The sequence below is a fragment of the Pelodiscus sinensis genome, chromosome 1 (genome assembly GCF_052426305.1).
Source record: "Pelodiscus sinensis isolate ZL-2025 chromosome 1, ASM5242630v1, whole genome shotgun sequence".
NCBI lineage: Eukaryota > Metazoa > Chordata > Testudines > Trionychidae > Pelodiscus > Pelodiscus sinensis.
Window position 1 is genome coordinate 343003928 of NC_143052.1, and position 16826 is coordinate 343020753.

A 16826-nucleotide genomic window follows, 5' to 3' on the forward strand; every position below is an offset into this window, starting at 1 on the left:
TCTACCACCGATAGATCGATCACTAAGGCATCAATCCACCACATAGTGAAGACAAGTTCTTAGTATTGCAGAGCTAACAAACTGTGGAGGAGCATGCTGGATTCTGCCTTACTTCCCATATAAACCACAAAAACAACTGGATACATTTGAATTGTAGAAGCCTAGCAGCGATGAGTGGCAGAGATCACAGCTGGAATGTTCAGTACCCAGGCTACAATTGTAGGCCTAGTCATGGAAAATGCCATTTGACTTGTAAACTGATGAAGTCTTGTGTCAAGGAACTATAAAGTTGGAAAACACACAATGTCACTTCTCTGACTGTAACTGCACTTAAAAACTTTTGGAACGCAAGTCGGTCAAAGCAGGAGAAAGTGGATGGCATCAAGCCATTCTAGTTGCATAAGGCTACCAGCATTGCATTCTGTGAAAATGAAAGCACAAGACCCATCCTTACACTGAGTCTTTGACTAATTCACATAGCAAGATTCAAAAGCAGAAACCAAAGCATTAGTGGCACCACATACATTCCACAATACGCCAATAGAGCTTTCTACCACCCAGAGGTTGAAAAACTATTCCACCTACTAGAGACAAATTACTGATACTTTCATAGTGGCAATTTCCATATGAGAGAGAAATAAACCTAAAAAATAGTAAGCATTGTCTCCACAGGTTGAGAAGGAAGAGCATATTTCCAGTAAATGGGTGGAAAGTAACAGCAACTGAGCTGCTATTCCAGTAAAATTCAAAAAGGGGGAATGGAAAATGAAAGGAAGAGAATGAGGCTTATTTTTAAATGGAAATTTCCACCATGGATGGAGCATTTTGCCAAGTGTTAGCTGAGTTTATGTATTTTTATGGTCAAGTTATAAACTCCATAAAAAGCTAGGTTGGGCAGGATGTATTCATCTTTTCCATTATGAACCCCTAATTACAGTAGTGTTAAGTCAATGCTGCAATGACAGATCATAATGATCATCTGTCTCTATATCCTAGACCTTTCTTTTTTTATTAACTTTTAAAGATCTCTCAGGCTGTTTTACATAAACTAATGAGAATTCTGCCTTCCAACTAGATGGTTTTATTGTGTTACTGGTGGCAAGGGATAGCAATGACTAATATTTAGTTCTTATCACAGGAATATTATTTACTTTTACTGGCTGGGCTCCATTGCCGGCCGCTAGCTGGACTCCCAGTTGACAGCTACTGGAGCTCTCTGGTCAAGGGTTCTCTGGTTCAGTGACATCTGTGATCCTACTGGACCACGGATGTTGCTGGACCAGAGAGTCTCCGACCAGAGATGTTCAGCTTGTATATATTACCAACTCGTTAATCTTTATGAGCTTATGCTGGCTATGCTTCCTTTCTCTGCATAGACAAGCTAATATTTTGCAATTTCAGCAGAAACTCAGGTATGTATCTCTCGGGAATGGAGGCCGTTCATCTCTGTGAAATGTTTGTATCTGAGCAAAATGGTATGGTTGTTCTAATACAGGTTTGCAACTTTACTGCACAAAAGAAATACACTGCATTAACCCATCTTAATTTAAATGGAATAACCACAGAAACATTTTCCCTTACTTTATCAATTTTTTAAAAGTTCCCCCTTTTTCAGTAGTAATACATTTAATACTGTATTTTCTTTTTTTGTCTCAGCTGCTGCCTGATTGAGTACTTCCAGTTCCAAACGAGGGGTGTGGTTGACAGCGCGTAACTCTGTGGTTCTATTGTAGTAGCAAATGCATTGTTATTAACAAGAACAAAAGACATGACTTAAGATACTGTGTCACTTCAGAGAAGAATTAACTTCTCCTCTTCTTTGTACGTCCCACTCAGCTCTTGCTGTCCTGCCCTTTGTTTTCTTCCCCTTGAAGTGCTCCTAAGACTCGACATTCTTGTGACAGTGCCTCTTTTCACTGAGTTTATCCACCGGCGAGGTTTCTTCACATCGCGGGCCTCATACTTCACCAACCATTGAACAGCATTTATTCAGTAGGTGTTCAAAGCGTCGTTCTTTCTGTTCATGCACTTTAGCTCCTTTGTCGGTGGGATTCTTGCTTTGTTTTCAGGATCCATTTTCATCTAATGCAGCTTTTGATCAATTCCTTTTTTTAACCTCAGTTGATTCCTTTCATTTCCCCCTCCCCCAACATTTACTTTCTGCTAAGCACAGATTTTATCTCTCTCTTCTTCCCTTCTCTAACCAGTACCTACTCACATACCCAAGTCTATTTTTCTCTGCTTCTCCTGACCTGAAATGTTTTCTATTTTCCTTCTTTCCTCCTCTTCTCTTCCTGGTGCCCTACTTTTACTCTCCTGTTCTCTTATTTTTCACCTCACCTCCTACTCAGTCACCAGCTGATCTGCTAGCTCAGTATCTCGATTCTTCACACTAACAGCTTTTTCCAACTTCCCCTTTGAGTAGATTCAGAAACATCCCCCCATCCCCCATTCACCATAGGACAGCATTCTGTGTGGTCGCATCATGGCTGCAGCAGGTGTTAATGCCAGGGTGAAGGTTACTACGACAGCACAGCACTGAAACGATGGAGTATATTTAAGCCTCCCCTATTTTTCCAATACTCTTCTCACAAAGCCTCACACCAACTATCATGGTCATGAAGGATGGCCAGCAGCCTGGGGACTAAGGGGTTAACTGTACCTAGTCAGGTAGCAGTCAGCCAATAGAAATTCAGGTAGGGATTTCAAACTGAGAAAGGAATTTTGGGGTTTTCCCTCCTTTGTCTGAGCCAGTTTGCTCTAGATACTGAGGGAGACAGAAGACATGTCTCTCTCTAAGAAAAAGACTTTTCACAATGTGTAAGTAGGGTAAAGTTTAGATAAATCCATTAGGTTTTATTGTTTTCGGTTGTGGGACTTTGGATCTGATGTCTGTGCTGTTACAAATGGGGGTTTTGGCCCATGGGAGACCCCAGGAGTATATTAATTGGCTCTAGCAGCAATAGAAGCAGAGATAAGGCGAATGGAAGTGGAAGCACAGGCAAGGATAACGGAAGTCATTGTTCAATATCCCAAGGAACTCCAGACCCAGGGAGTAGAAGAACAACAGAGACTGTATTCTCCCAGGAGCTCAGTGTATATCTGTGTGGGTGTGGGGTATAATTATGTCATGGCTAATTCCCCACTTTGGCACAATGAACGCAGAAGTGGGGGCCCGCAAAAGCAACCCCAAAACTTTCTCTCTTCAGGCTTTGGTATGAAACTTCCCCCAAAATCCTAAAAACCTAGATTTTGCAGATAAAAAATGCGTTGTCTCCACCAAGTACTTTTGAACCTACAAACAGGGGTGGACACTTGAAACCAACCCCAGGGCATCACACGCTCTTTTCTCCAACGAGCTTGAAAAGAAAGAGAAAATATAAACCGCAGTCTGTAGCTGCTATCCCCTCGTCAAAGGCATGCAGATCCCACAGTCAGATTTTCCAGGACACATGTCAAGGCTGATTCCCCGCTCTGGCACGATGAATGCAGAAGTGAGGGCCCACAAAAGTACCCCAAAATCTTAACTGTCCAAGCTTTGATATAAAACTTCCCCCCAAAATCTTAAAACCCTAGATTTTGGGGATAAAAATCCGCTGCCACCACCCAAGTAATGGTAAGAAAACCAGGGAAGAGATCACTTGGGAAATCTCAGCCCTAAAGTAAAACCAGGACACAACAGTTAACCAATACCAGGTGAATAAAAAAAGAAAGAAAGAAAGAACTTTCATTATCAAAACAATACTCCTGTTACAAGCATATGACTAGATGGAAAAATACACCAATTAATATACACATGGGGTCTCCCATGAGTCAAAACTTAGTTACAAAAGGGAGGAAACCCCCATTTGTCACAGCACAGACATCAGATCCAAAGTCCCACAACAGAAAACAATAAAACCTAATGGATTTATCTAAATTTTACCCTACTTACACATTATGAAGAGTCTTTTTCTTGGAGAGAGACATGTCTTCTGTATCTCAGTATCTAGAGCAAACTCGCTCAGAGACAAAGGAGGGAAAACCCCAAAATTCTTGTCTCGGTTTGAAATCCCTACCTGCATTTCTATTGGCTGACTGCTACCTGACTAGGTACAGTTAACCCCTTAGTCCCCAGGCTACTGGCCATCCCTCATGACCATGACATGTCCCCCAAATTGCAGACAGTGCTGGACAGCTTCTGGCCACACTGGCTGTGATTTCTTCTTGGAGGTCTGGGATAAAACATAGTAAATAAGTTAAGCCCAGTTTACATTCCTAGCGAATACATGAGAATCAAACAACCCTCTCCACATCTGTGGAGTACCATGACTTATATACCGAGAGAGTCCTAAGTACATTTCTTGTAGAGTATTACTTTTGCAGGGCCTTTTTGCCAAGGCCCCATGTCGTTGACTCATTTTGACTGCCCCATTAACCAACCAAACTCTCAATTTCAAAGTCAAATTTAGAATAGCGTGGGGTCCTGATCCAAAGCTCAATTGACCAGGTTCTGTGCATCCAGCTGAATACACCACTGTCGTACACCAGGACGGGTCTTGGCACTTCTGAGGGCATCAGCTCAGGACAAATTGCTTAAAACCAAATTGCTTACTGCCCTCAACTGGGGTCCTTTTCCAAGGCCCCGCTCCAGTTACACAGAGCACTTCAGCTGCCAATTCGGCAATCAGGAAGCCTCACCAGCAAAACCCCTCAGACACCCGAGCTTCCCTGTGCCACAATCAGACCTAGGCCTCACACACAGGGGAGAGGTTATAAAACCCACACTCACCAGCTTCAAACAGATCCTCCTGGTCCAAAGGACTCACGGTTTTATATAAACTTTACCCTACTTACACATTATGAAGAGTCTTTTTGTTGGAGAGAGACATGTCTTCTGTCTCCCTCAGTATCTAGAGGGACAAAGGAGGGAAAACCCCCAAATTCCTTTGTCTCAGTTTGAAATCCCTATCTGCATTTCTATTGGCTGACTGCTACCTGGCTAGGTACAGTTAACCCCTTAGTCCCCAGGCTGCTGGCCGTCCCTCATGACCATGACACCAACATTGCCACATCTCGCTGGAGAATGCGGGTGGGGAGAGAAGTACTACGTGCACATTTCCATTCATGGAGAGTTGGGCAAAACATTTTTACACAATACCTAAACTTTTGGTCCTCGAACAACTTGATTTGACAGCATCCCCTTAAACACTTCAAAACTACATGACAGATGTAGGCCATTGTCTAGATCTCTGGCTTTGTTCCCCATTTCTTTCCATGTCTTAATAAGATTTTATGTTCTCTAATGGAGAGAAACACTGCTGTCTCCAACACTTACTCAAGTTTTGGGTTCTCACCCACAAATTTGAACCCAACATACCCAGGCTTCTTCAACACTACTATGCAAATCTTCTTGCCTGATACCGAGTAGTATGGCTCTTAAACTGACATAACTGTCACAAACACCATTCGAAAGGTTCTTTTCGGAACCTGTTAGTAGCAGTTTCAGAGTGAGGTTTCCAAATTCTCCACATACTCCCAATACCCTTTTCTCCTAGTACACTAACCTATTGATTGGAAAAAAAACTCTTTGACTCTCCAGTAATGATGGTTGATCTATTAAAAAAAAATCTAAAACTGACAAGCACTTCCTTGGTGCTTAGCAACCACCCACCCACCAGCCACAACAACATAGTCTGCAACAAATACTTAATATTCAGGTTTATCCATGCACGTATACAGAAATACCAACCTCGAAACAGAAGAACAGACCCAACCCCTCTGAGGCAGGCCGTAGTTTGTAAAGCTCCAATTGTCCGGCATCCAGTGGTCCAGCACTCCTGATAGTCCGGCACCAACTGGAACCCAGAAGTGCTCCGGCCAGCCGGACAATTGGAGCTGCTCTGCCCCTGGCTTCCCCAAGTCCGCTGCTGGTCAGTTTCAACAGCGGTGGACTTGGAGAAGCCCTGGGGCAGAGCACCCCAGCTGCTCTGCCCCTAGCTTCCTCAAGTCTGCTGCTGCTGAAACTGACCAGCGGCTAACTTGGGGAAGCCGGGGGCAGAGCAGCTGGGGTGCTGCCGGGTTGGTCCTCTCCCACACTGCGCAGTTCCCCGCCGATCCCTTCCCCCAACCCTTCATAGCCCCCCTTCGGTACTCCGGCATATCTGATAATCCGGCACCCCCTGGGTCCCAAAGGTGCCAGAATATCGCAAGTTTACTGTAGAAGGTAACTTAATTTGTCCAACACACTTAGGGTATGTCTATACTATAGCACTAATTCGAACCAACTTAATTCGAATTAGTTAATTCGAACTAAGCTAATTCGAACTAGTGCATCTAGACCTAAAAACTAGTTCGAATTAGCATTTTGCTAATTCGAACTAGCATGTTCACATTGAGTGGACCCTGAACCGAGGCTAAGGATGGCCGGAAGCAGTGCCGGTAGGGCATCAGAGGAGGACTTAGAGCGTGGAGATGCTGTCTCAGGCTAGCCGAGGGCTGTGCTTAAAGGGACCTGACCCCTACCCCAGACAGACAGTTCTCAGGGGTTCCCTGCTTGCAAAGCAGTCCTGGCTTGGAGTGCCCTGAGTGTCCACACTTGGCACATCACAGCACTCGGCCATCAGCCCGGCTGCACTTGCCGAAGGCTGCCATCTGGGGGGGGGTCAATCGGGGGGCTGCAGGAGAGCTTCCACCCCCAGAAGCCCACAGAGCCAGCCCAGTCCTCCCCATCAGGGGCTCGTACCACATTCCTCCCTCACCTCCTTCCACTTACCCCTCCCTAGCCCCCCTTCCTGATGTACAAAATAAAGGACACGTGTGTTCAAAAATAGAAACTCTCTTTATTGAACAAAACTCGGGGAGACTGGGAAAAGGAGGTGGGAGAGGTGCAGAGAGAGGGTGGGAGAGGGGAGGAGGAAACCTGGGAGGACGGAGCTGGAAGGGGGAAGCCAGGGGAAGAAGGAGATGGGGAAGTATCAAACTATGGTACGCCATATCTTCAGTACTGTGTACAGAGGTGATCTCCTCACCCCAGAAAAGATATTTTGGCCTTGGAAAAGGTTCAGAAAAGGGCAACTAAAATGATGAGGGGTTTGGAACAGGTCCCATATGAAGAGAGGCTAAAGAGACTGGGACTTTTCAGCTTAGAAAAGAGGAGACTGAGGGGGGGAAATGATAGAGGTCTATAAAACCATGAGTGGTGTGGAGAGGGTGCATAAAGAAAAGTTCTTCATTAGTTCCCATAATAGAAGGACTAGAGGACACCAAATGAAATGAATGGGTAGCAGGCTTCAAACTAATAACAGAAAGTTCTTCTTCACAAAGCAAATAGTCAGCCTGTGGAACTCCTTGCTGCAGGAGCCTGTGAAGGATAGAACTATAACAGAATTTAAAGAGAAGTTAGATAAATTCATGGAGGTTGGGTCCTTGGAGAGCTATTAGCCAGGGGGTAGAAATGGTGTCCCTGGCCTCTGTTTGTGGAAGGCTGGAGATGGATGGCACGAGACAAATGGCTTGGTCATTGTCTTCGGTCCACCCCCTCCAGGGTCCCTAGTGTTGGCCGCTGTCGGCAGACAGGCTACTGGGCTAGATGGACCTTTGGTCTGACCCAGTATGGCCGTTCTTATGTTCTTATGTTCTAAGCTCAGGGCTCAGGGTCGGGGGTCTCACTGGACCACTCTGATTTTCATGCAAACCTGCTCCTGGGTGGCCAGGCTGGCAGCTATCCTGCCCTATATGGTCACTGTCCTGTGCCTAGTGCGAACGTCGTGGATGAGGTCCACGATCTCCGCACTAGACCAGGCGGGCGCCTGCCTCTTGCGGCCCCAGGCAGGCTCCTGGGAGCCGCCAGCCTTGTCCCGGGAAGAGGCGGAGGGCTGGGTGGCAGCAGGTGGCTGGCTTGTGCCGTGCCAGGTGCAGGGTCTGCTGGCTGGGTGCTGGCAGGCTTGCACCTGGCATGGGCACCGTAGCCAGACTGTGCCCCTTTAAGGGGTCCGGGGCCGGGATGGGGGCAGAAGAGTTTCCCTGGTGGTGCCTAGAGTGGCCACCAGGGAAAGCTAGGGAGGGCTAGCCTCCCACTAGTTCGAATCAAGTGGCCACACAGCCCTTAATTCGAACTACTTACATCGAACTAGGCATTAGTCCTCGTAGAATGAGGATTACCTAGTTCGAATTAAGCGCTCCGCTAGTTCGAATTAAGTTTGAACTAGCGATTTGTATGTGTAGCGCCTATTAAAGTTAATTCGAACTAACATCTGTTAGTTCGAATTAAGTTTAGAGTGTAGACATACCCTTAGAGATATGGCCAACAGGACCAGCTTTATGTCTAAGCAAAGCAAGGGGCTACCTGAGGCCCATTAAAAGTCATTGCAACTCTCTAGGGGTATGTCTACACTATAGCGCTAATTCGAACTAAGCTAATTCGAATTAACGCATCTAGAACTAAAAACTAGTTCGAATTAGTGTTTTGCTAATTCAAACTAGCACGTCCACATTAAGTGGACCCTAAGCGGGATTAAGGATGGCTGGAAGCAGTGCCGGCAGAGCATCAGAGGAGGACTTAGAGCGTGGAGATGCTGTCTCAGGCTAGCCGAGGGCTGTGCTTAAAGGGTCCCAACCCCCACCCCGGACAGACAGTTCTCAGGGGTGCCCCGCTTGCAAAGCAGTCCTGGCTTGGAGTGCCTGGACTACCCACACTGGGCACATCACAGCACTCGGCCATCAGACCGGCAGCACTTGCCGCAGGCTGCCATCTGGGGAGAGGGAGCAATTGGGGGGCTGCAGGAGAGCTTCCACCCCCAGAAGCCCGCAGAGCCAGCCCAGTCCTCCCCATCGGGGGCTCGTACCCCATTCCTCCCTCACCTCCTTCCACTTACCCTTCCCTAGCCCCTCTTCTTGATGTACAAAATAAAGATAACGTGTCTTCCAAAATGGAATCTGTCTTTATTGAACAAAACTGGGGGAGACTGGGAAAAGGAGGTGGGAGAGGGGAAGAGAGAGGCTGGGAGAGGGGAGGGCAACTAAAATGATCAGGGGTTGGGAACAGGTGCCATATGAAGAGAGGCTACAGAGACTGGGACTTTTCAGCTTAGAAAAGAGGAAACGGAGGGGGGACAGGATAGAGGTCTCTAAAAGCAGGAGTTGGGTGGAGACGGTGCATAGAGAAAAGTTCTTCATTAGTTCCCATAAAGAAGGACTAGAGGACACCAAAGGAAAGGAATGGGTAGCAGGCTTCAAACTAGTAACAGAAAGTTCTTCTTCACAAAGCAAAGAGTCAACCTGTGGAACTCCTTGCTGCAGGAGGCTGTGAAGGCTACAACTGGAACAGAGTTTAAAGGGAAGTGAGATCAAGTCATGGAGGTTTGGTCCACGGAGTGGTATTAGCCAGGGGGTAGAAGTGGTGTCCCTGCCCAAGGTTTGTGGAAGGCTGGAGAGGGACGGCACGAGACAAATGGCTTGTTCACTGTCTCCGGTCCATCCCCTCCAGGGTCCATAGGGTTGGCCACTGTCGGCAGACTGGCTACTGGGCTAGATGGACCTTTGGTCTGACCCAGGACGGCCATTGTAAGCTCAGGGATCAGGGTCGGGGGTCTCAATGGACCCCCTTGATTCTCTTGCACACCTGCTCCTGGGTGGCCATACTGGCAGCTATCCTGCCCAAGCCGGCCACTTTCCTGTGCCACGATGTCCGCACTAGACCAGGCAGGTGCCCACCTCTTGCGGTCCCGGGCAAGCTCCCTGGAACCGCCAGCCTGGTCCCGGGAAGAGGGGGAGGCCTGGGGGGCATTGGGTGGGTGGCTCAATCCGTGCCAGGTGCAGGGTCTGCTGGCTGGGTGCTAGCAGGCTTGCACCTGGCACGGGCACCGTAGCCAGCCCGTGCCCCTTTAAGGTCTCCGGGGCCGGGAGGGGGGCAGACCAGTTTCCCTGGTGTTGGCCAGAGTGGCCACCAGGGAAACCTGGGGAGGGCTAGCCTCCCACTAGTTCGAATTAAGGGGCTACACACCCCTTAATTTGAACTAGCTAGTTCGAACTAGGCTTAATCCTCGTGGAATGAGGATTACCTAGTTCGAACTAAGCGCTCCGTTAAATTCGAACTAACCGAGCGCTAGTGTAGCGCCTATGAAAGTTAGTTCGAACTAACGTCCGTTAGTTCGAACAACTTTGTAGTGTAGACATACCCTAGATGACTAGATCTCATCTGGGTCTCGAGGGAAACCCACCAATCCCTTTTGGCAGCAGACAGCACTAAAATTAGATCACAAAGCACACTCACCGACTGCTGTCTGTCTGCGCTGCTGGCATCTCCATTAACCTGCCTCACTTCCAGACAGGCCGATTCTTGAAAATGTCCATGCCATACTTGCACACAATCTGCTTTTTAAAATACATAGTATTGATTGATCCCACTGGAGGCTTTACAGAGCATCACCCACAATGTCAAAGGAAGGGAGGGTTTTCCAAAGGCGAGATTCAAGGAGAAATAAAGAGACTCGCTGGCTCCAAAGGAGAGTTGGGGAACCACAACCGAAAGCGCGATTCAGAATCCTCCCCTGTGCTGTTGCACGACCTGGTCCTTATACTATGAGAGAGAGTAAAAGCCATCCAGTTCTGGGATAACGGCAAGGTAGTTTTTCTAGTTCCTCATCTCTCACTCCCAGAACCATCAGAAGTGGAGACTTCTTCAAAGCAGACACTGAACGAACAAAAAAAAAAAAAAAAAACACACACACACACACACACACACACACCCAACCCCTCACAAAATAAAAATAAACAAAACCCCACCAAATAAACAACCTCTTAGTCATATAGCTTCAATTATCCCAGCAATTCCATTCTAACCGAGGGCAGCGTTCAAAAACTTCAGGAACCAAACCCTCGGCTGAGAGAAAACAGTACAGATCCATGAGGTTCTTTAGATACCCCTCCAAGTCCCTTAAGGCAAAAGACTGTTCATCATATTGTTACAACATCCCTCCAACTCACCATCTTCCTACTTGCGCATTGTATCTTGTCACCTCAAACTGTGAGCTCTGATGGGCAGGGGCTGCCTTTGGTTACATGTTGGCACCAGGCCTAGCGCAACAAGGCATGGGTCCAGGTGCCTCTGTGTTATCATATTACAAATGAGAGGGTTGCAAGGCCTGCACTAAACAGAGATCGTAAAGGCTAGCCCATGGTGTTTACCGTGAATAAAAAGGAATGAGTGGGTGTGACATGGTGTACCTGGCACTGTGCCAGAAACCCTGGTGCTTTGATACACTGTGCCTTAGGAAGCGGCTTTTCAGAAGGGCGGTGGGTTTCGAACCTCTTGGATTGCCTAGAAAGACCTCTAAGGGCCAGATGCCCATGGAACCAGTGAGACTTGGTCCTCCTACAGTTAGAAGGGCTGGCACAGCAGAGAGCAGCCAATGAGGGACCAGCAGGGCAATAAGAAGGGCTGGCTAATTCTATCAAATGGCAGCTGCTGGGTAAGCCAGGAGAGGAAGGACCGATTCCACCTCTGCCCTAACCGAAGAGGACAGGCTGGGCCACAGCCCACTGCTGCCACACTTTGCACTCAGGTCACAGAGAGCCTCTGATTTACTCTTGGAAGGCCAAACAGGGCAACCTGAGCTAGGCATGGGTCAGGCTATTGAAATCTACATGAAATCACGAGACAACCCCTGGCTCAGGCAAGCCAGGGATAGGTGGGGGAAGAAGGTAGCACTATGCAAATCAGCTGGGTGTTCTAGAGGTTACAAGCAAATCAGGAAACAAGCTGGCTCCAAGTTGCTGTATGAGCTTCCTCTTACTGCTGGATCCAGCGTCCCTAACATCAAGAGCGTCTAATGGCTTCCAGCAACTAACATTAGTTGCAACCCACCCTCCCTCTAATCATTTCCACCCACGTGCGGATTTTTTCCATCCACGTGCAGAATAAATGTTGTGTGCACCCGAGGCATGCATCCATGTGTAGTAGAAACACAAAACCTGGCAATGGGCGCTCTGCTCATCAGCTGGGCAGCACTGGAATCTCTCCTAAGCAGCCGCATAAGCGCACAGCTTACAGGGAACACTGGTTGCAATCGACAGGGGGGGGGGGGGGGGAAGCGAGTGCAGTGTCAGCCACAAGCTGAAAGTCTGAAACAAAGATTAACCCTGTAGGCCCAGAGGGAAAGTTGATTCCAGAATCTGAAAATAGAGCATAACTTTAAAGACTAATCGGGAGGATGGATGAAAACCTGAATCCTGCTGCCCGGAGGTCAGACTTCCACCGCCCCGCAGTTAGAGGAAAGGACAGCCAGCCTGAGCACAGAAACCACTCAGCCACTCAATGAGTCATCCCAGCAGGGTTTATCCCAACTGTCCAAGCCACTTGGATCTGCAAAGTGCAGCTGGTGGTTTCACAAGGTCTGGTTCCAGCAAGTTTTCCAGATTTCCTATAGCACTCGTGCACTCGGTGCTAAACAAGACCCAAATTCCCCAGAGAAGCTCAGTTCCCATTTAGGCATCAAAATAAGCAGTTGGATTTTTCAGAAGAGTTCAGCATGTTGGATGCTGAGCTCTTCTCAAGGCCTGACCTTTGGTGTCGCTGGGATGGGAGCTGCTGAGCACTTTGGGGCAGCTGGCCCTTATTTATACGTAAGCGCCTTCACGGGCGCTGAGCAGTTCTAGAAACCTGGCCTTTGTCGTGGGTACTGAGCACCTGGGAGGTGGAAAATAGCGAAATAGCTTCCTCTTCTGCAAACTGCAGGCCTGCCGACCAGGGAGGAGCAAAGGGGGCCCAGCAATTCAAGGGCAAGTACAGCGCTGGCAGCTGGAGCCCTGGGCCCCTTTGAATCATCACCAGAACACAGCTCCGCATGGCTCTAGAGGCAGGGGTGCCAGAGTGCTGAGGATTAGCTGCCCCCACCCCTTTCTGGGGCAGAAGCCATGGCCCCACACATATACCTTGCCCCAGGGCCTGCCTGTGGCGGCTTTCAGCCCTGCTGGCAAGCTGTCACAGAGAATGGAATCCAAGTGCCACAGTCAGCCCCAGCAAAACAGGTGACATTCCACTGACATCAATGCCTTGTGCCTGTTTACACAAGGGTTGAAACCAGCTCACAAAGTATGGAAGATCCTTTAAAAGGAAACCCTTCCATGCTGCCCTGCGCTTTACTATCTATTACACAAAGCGGATGTGTGTTTCTCCTTCTTTGCCATTTATACTGGAACAGCAAATATATTTGCTAAGATGAATTGTTCTTTCCCCAGCCATCCTGCTTCACATCTGCCATGTCAAGTTACCGAATCAATTCCATGACACATAGTGTAACCACACACAGAGTGCAACCACTCATCTACTGGGTGTGATTCACTGTCCCATGTAATGGCACTCAGGCCAAGTCTACACTAGACCCAGCAACTCGCTTTCAGGTATGCAACTCCAGCTATGTAGAATATGTAACTGGAATTGGCTTACCTTAAGCTGAGCTTGGCAGCATCCCCACAGCAAGAGGCTGATGGGCGCAAACGCTCCTCTCGGCTTCTCCTTGCAACAGCAGGAGTATGGGGCGCAAGGGGGCACTCCTGCCGAGTTCGATTTAATGAGTCTTACCTAGACTCGCTAAATCGAACTCCAGAGGATTGATCCACAGAAGATCGACGCTGTCACGAAGATGTGGCCTGGGACCACTTACAGAGAATAATGAGGTTTGCTCTACAACAGGGGTGGGCAATAATTTTTGCAGGGGGGCCACATCACCATTTTAGGCAGTGGTTGCGGGCCGGGTGCATCCCTGGAAAAGGCATGGTCTAGGGCGGATGGGGAGGGGTTGTGGGGTCAGTTCCCTCCAAGCACCGTGTGCCCAGGGAGAGGAGACTTTTTGCTGCTCCCGCATCCCCAGGCCTCATTGGCCTGGGGGTAGGGTAGCACATAAAGTCTCCTGCTTCCCCACCTCCACCCTGCCAGGGGCATGTAGTGCCTAAAGGGAACCACCAGCCACTTCCCTCTGGTACTGTGCTCCCCTGATGGCAGGAGGAGGCTTCCACGCTTCCCTGCCCCCCAGGCCAATGGGGGTCTGGAGGCGTGGGAGCGCACAAAGTCATTTGCTGTTTAAAATGGTTGATGGCTCCCTTGAGGGACCGCACACCCCTGGCAGGGGAGGGAGCTGCCAGCCACTTTAAACAGCAAATAACTTCGCATACTCTCCCGCCCTGATTGACCAGGGGGCAGGAGAGGGAGGGCAGGCCACAGGCTGGATCAAATGGCTTGGTGGGTCGGATCTTGCCCACCTTAGCTGAGAGCCAGGTGGCTTTTATCTCAAGCTGTAGAGGCTCGTGCACTAAGCTCCAGAGGTCCCAGGTTTGGTTCCGGCTATCGGCGTTACAACAGCACATTGACACAGGAGCTCGGCGTCTTCTGCACAAACCAAATTCAGTGTGGGGTCCAGTAGAAGAGTAGAAACAACTTTCAGGATAGCCAGTGAGGTTACTGTCATTATAGCAGAGCCTTCCAGCTCATACAGGAATTAAGGCTGGCTTACCACAGTGGCCTCTACACCGTTCTCTGATTGGCTCGTAGCTTTCTGGAGAAAGAAAAGTCCATGTTGGCCAAATCTTCCTACACTTCATCTAAGCCCAAAGTCTAAAGTTGTGGAATAAGATGTTAAGATGTTTTATGTCATCTGAAACATCAGTTGCACCTTCAGAAAGGCCAGAAAAGGCAAAGGTCAGGAAGGATGCATTTGCAACCTTAAAATTAAGATTATCTCAACTTTGCAGCGTAGAAAAGTCTTAGATACAGGCTCCGAATTTCAGGGCAGTTTATTAAGGAGAATTACTTGGTGGTCATTGCATAATGGAAATTCCCAACTCACAACTAGTTCATCATGCTACCAATTATATGGCAGATTGGCTGAGAAGTTGAAATGCACAGCAAAATTCAAATCAGGTTTGAGAGTCAGAAGAACAGGATTAAAATGATTCCCTACCAAAGCCAAATGAGATCAGAATTTCAACTAGGGCTGTTTGGAAAACTGGAAACAGCTGAGAGCAAAATCCCATCTGTAGAGCAGTTTTGGACACTTTACCAGCCTTATCACATAGGTTGGAGAAATGATTTCAGGAAGTGTCGATTTGAAGCAGGATTGCTACAAAGAACAGCTCAAAGTCTCCTGTGTTCATACCATCTAGCACAGCCTATCAACTTACGCACCAAGAAACTTGTTGAAATACAAATACTTCACAGCTTTCTGTCCTGCGTACACTGCATGGTTGAGAGGAATTATGCGGGCAGCTGCACAACACTGATAGAAGCAAGCGGCAATTGTTACTAGGAGATCGGTAACTTTCTGGGCTCTTTAAACAATGCTTAAAAGCATTATGGAGACCTAGGCCGGAAGCAGTACTTAATTAGAAAAAAAAAGCGATTTATAAAAAAATAGATATTGCAAGCATCGGTTATGTGATTTCTTGCAGTCTTTATTAAAATGTCATATTAAGATGCTGGAGTCAAATATTCAGTTCAAAATAGTCCCTGTGGTGATTAAATCTGGGAAAAAACTGCATACAAGAAGATGATGGTGCTGAAAAAGAAAGCAGTTGGCTCAGAGATAAAATCATAGAACACTAGAACTGGCAGGGACCTCAAGAGGTCATTGAGTCCAGAACCCTGCCCTCACAGCAGGACCCAGTACTGTCTAGACCATCCCAGATAGATGTCTATCTAATCTGTTCTTAAATATCTCCAGAGATGGAGATTCTACAACCTCCCTAGGCAACTTATTCCAGTGTTTGACCACCCTGACAGTTAGGAAGTTTTTCCTAATATCCAACCTAAACCTCCCTTGTTGCAGTTTAAGGCCATTGCTCCTTGTCCTATCATCAGAGGCTAAGGAGAACAATTTTTCTCCCTCCTCCTTGTGACACCCTTTCAGACATGCTCACCACTCCTGCTCCACTTCCTTTCAGTCATGTTTCACTGAGGTTACGTCTACACTAGAGAGCTTACAGTGGCACAGCTGTATCTATGCAGCTGCAGTAACATCTCTCACATGCTGTGCCAAGAGAGCGCTAGCTCTCCAGTCAACATAGCACTGTGCACACTCCCACTTATGCCTGCTAAACTCATGTCACTTGGGGGGGATGGGTTCACACCCCTGAGCAACATAAGCGGTAGCGTAGACATGGCTTTGAGTCGCTGATTCACGCATCTGTTTGTATTTGCTCATGCAAAGCGCTTTGCAGCAGAGAGAGACCGACCCGAGGTCAGATCTGTAGCTGGCGCAAACCAGATTTGTTTAATTTGCCCCATCGGAAGCCCTGGCCCAATATCCCAGCATTGAAGAGTTTCCAGTCTAGTTTTAGATATGGAAAGTGGGACTAAAGCAGGGGAGGGGTGAAAAAGGAGGGAATAGTACAGAAATAAGATCACGGGGATACTCTGTAGACACACACCCCTTTTGTGGGTGCAAGAACCTGGACGAGGAATAAGGATGTTAAGGACTAGTCGACTATCTGATAAGCAAATGCTTATTGGATAGTCAGTTGACTAGTCGATTCTCCCCCCCCTCCCCCACTTGCTGCTTCTATCAGATAGAGGCAGCAAAGGCGGGGGGGGGAGAGGGTACTTCAAAGCAGCAGCACAAAGAACTGACTCTGGGCACCATGTGGCACTGCTGCTTTGAAATGCCGAGGGGACATTTCAAAGGGGTAACGCCGCACACCTGAGCTAGGGCTCTGTGCAGCGCTGTCCCTTTGAAATGCCGCCATGACGTCTCAATGCAGCAGCACCACTTGAAGCCCGGGGTCAGCTGGAGACTGATCTTGGGCTCCGCGCAGCATTTCTGAGGAACCCAGGATCAGCTGGGGAGTCCCCAGCT

General features: G+C 48.1%; 1 protein-coding gene across 1 annotated transcript in view; it reads right to left on the reverse strand.

The window, feature by feature from the left end:
* The window catches only part of GDPD5 (glycerophosphodiester phosphodiesterase domain containing 5), a 348323-nt gene that overhangs the window by 248179 nt on the left and 83318 nt on the right, over window positions 1–16826 (reverse strand). The window lies entirely within an intron of this gene.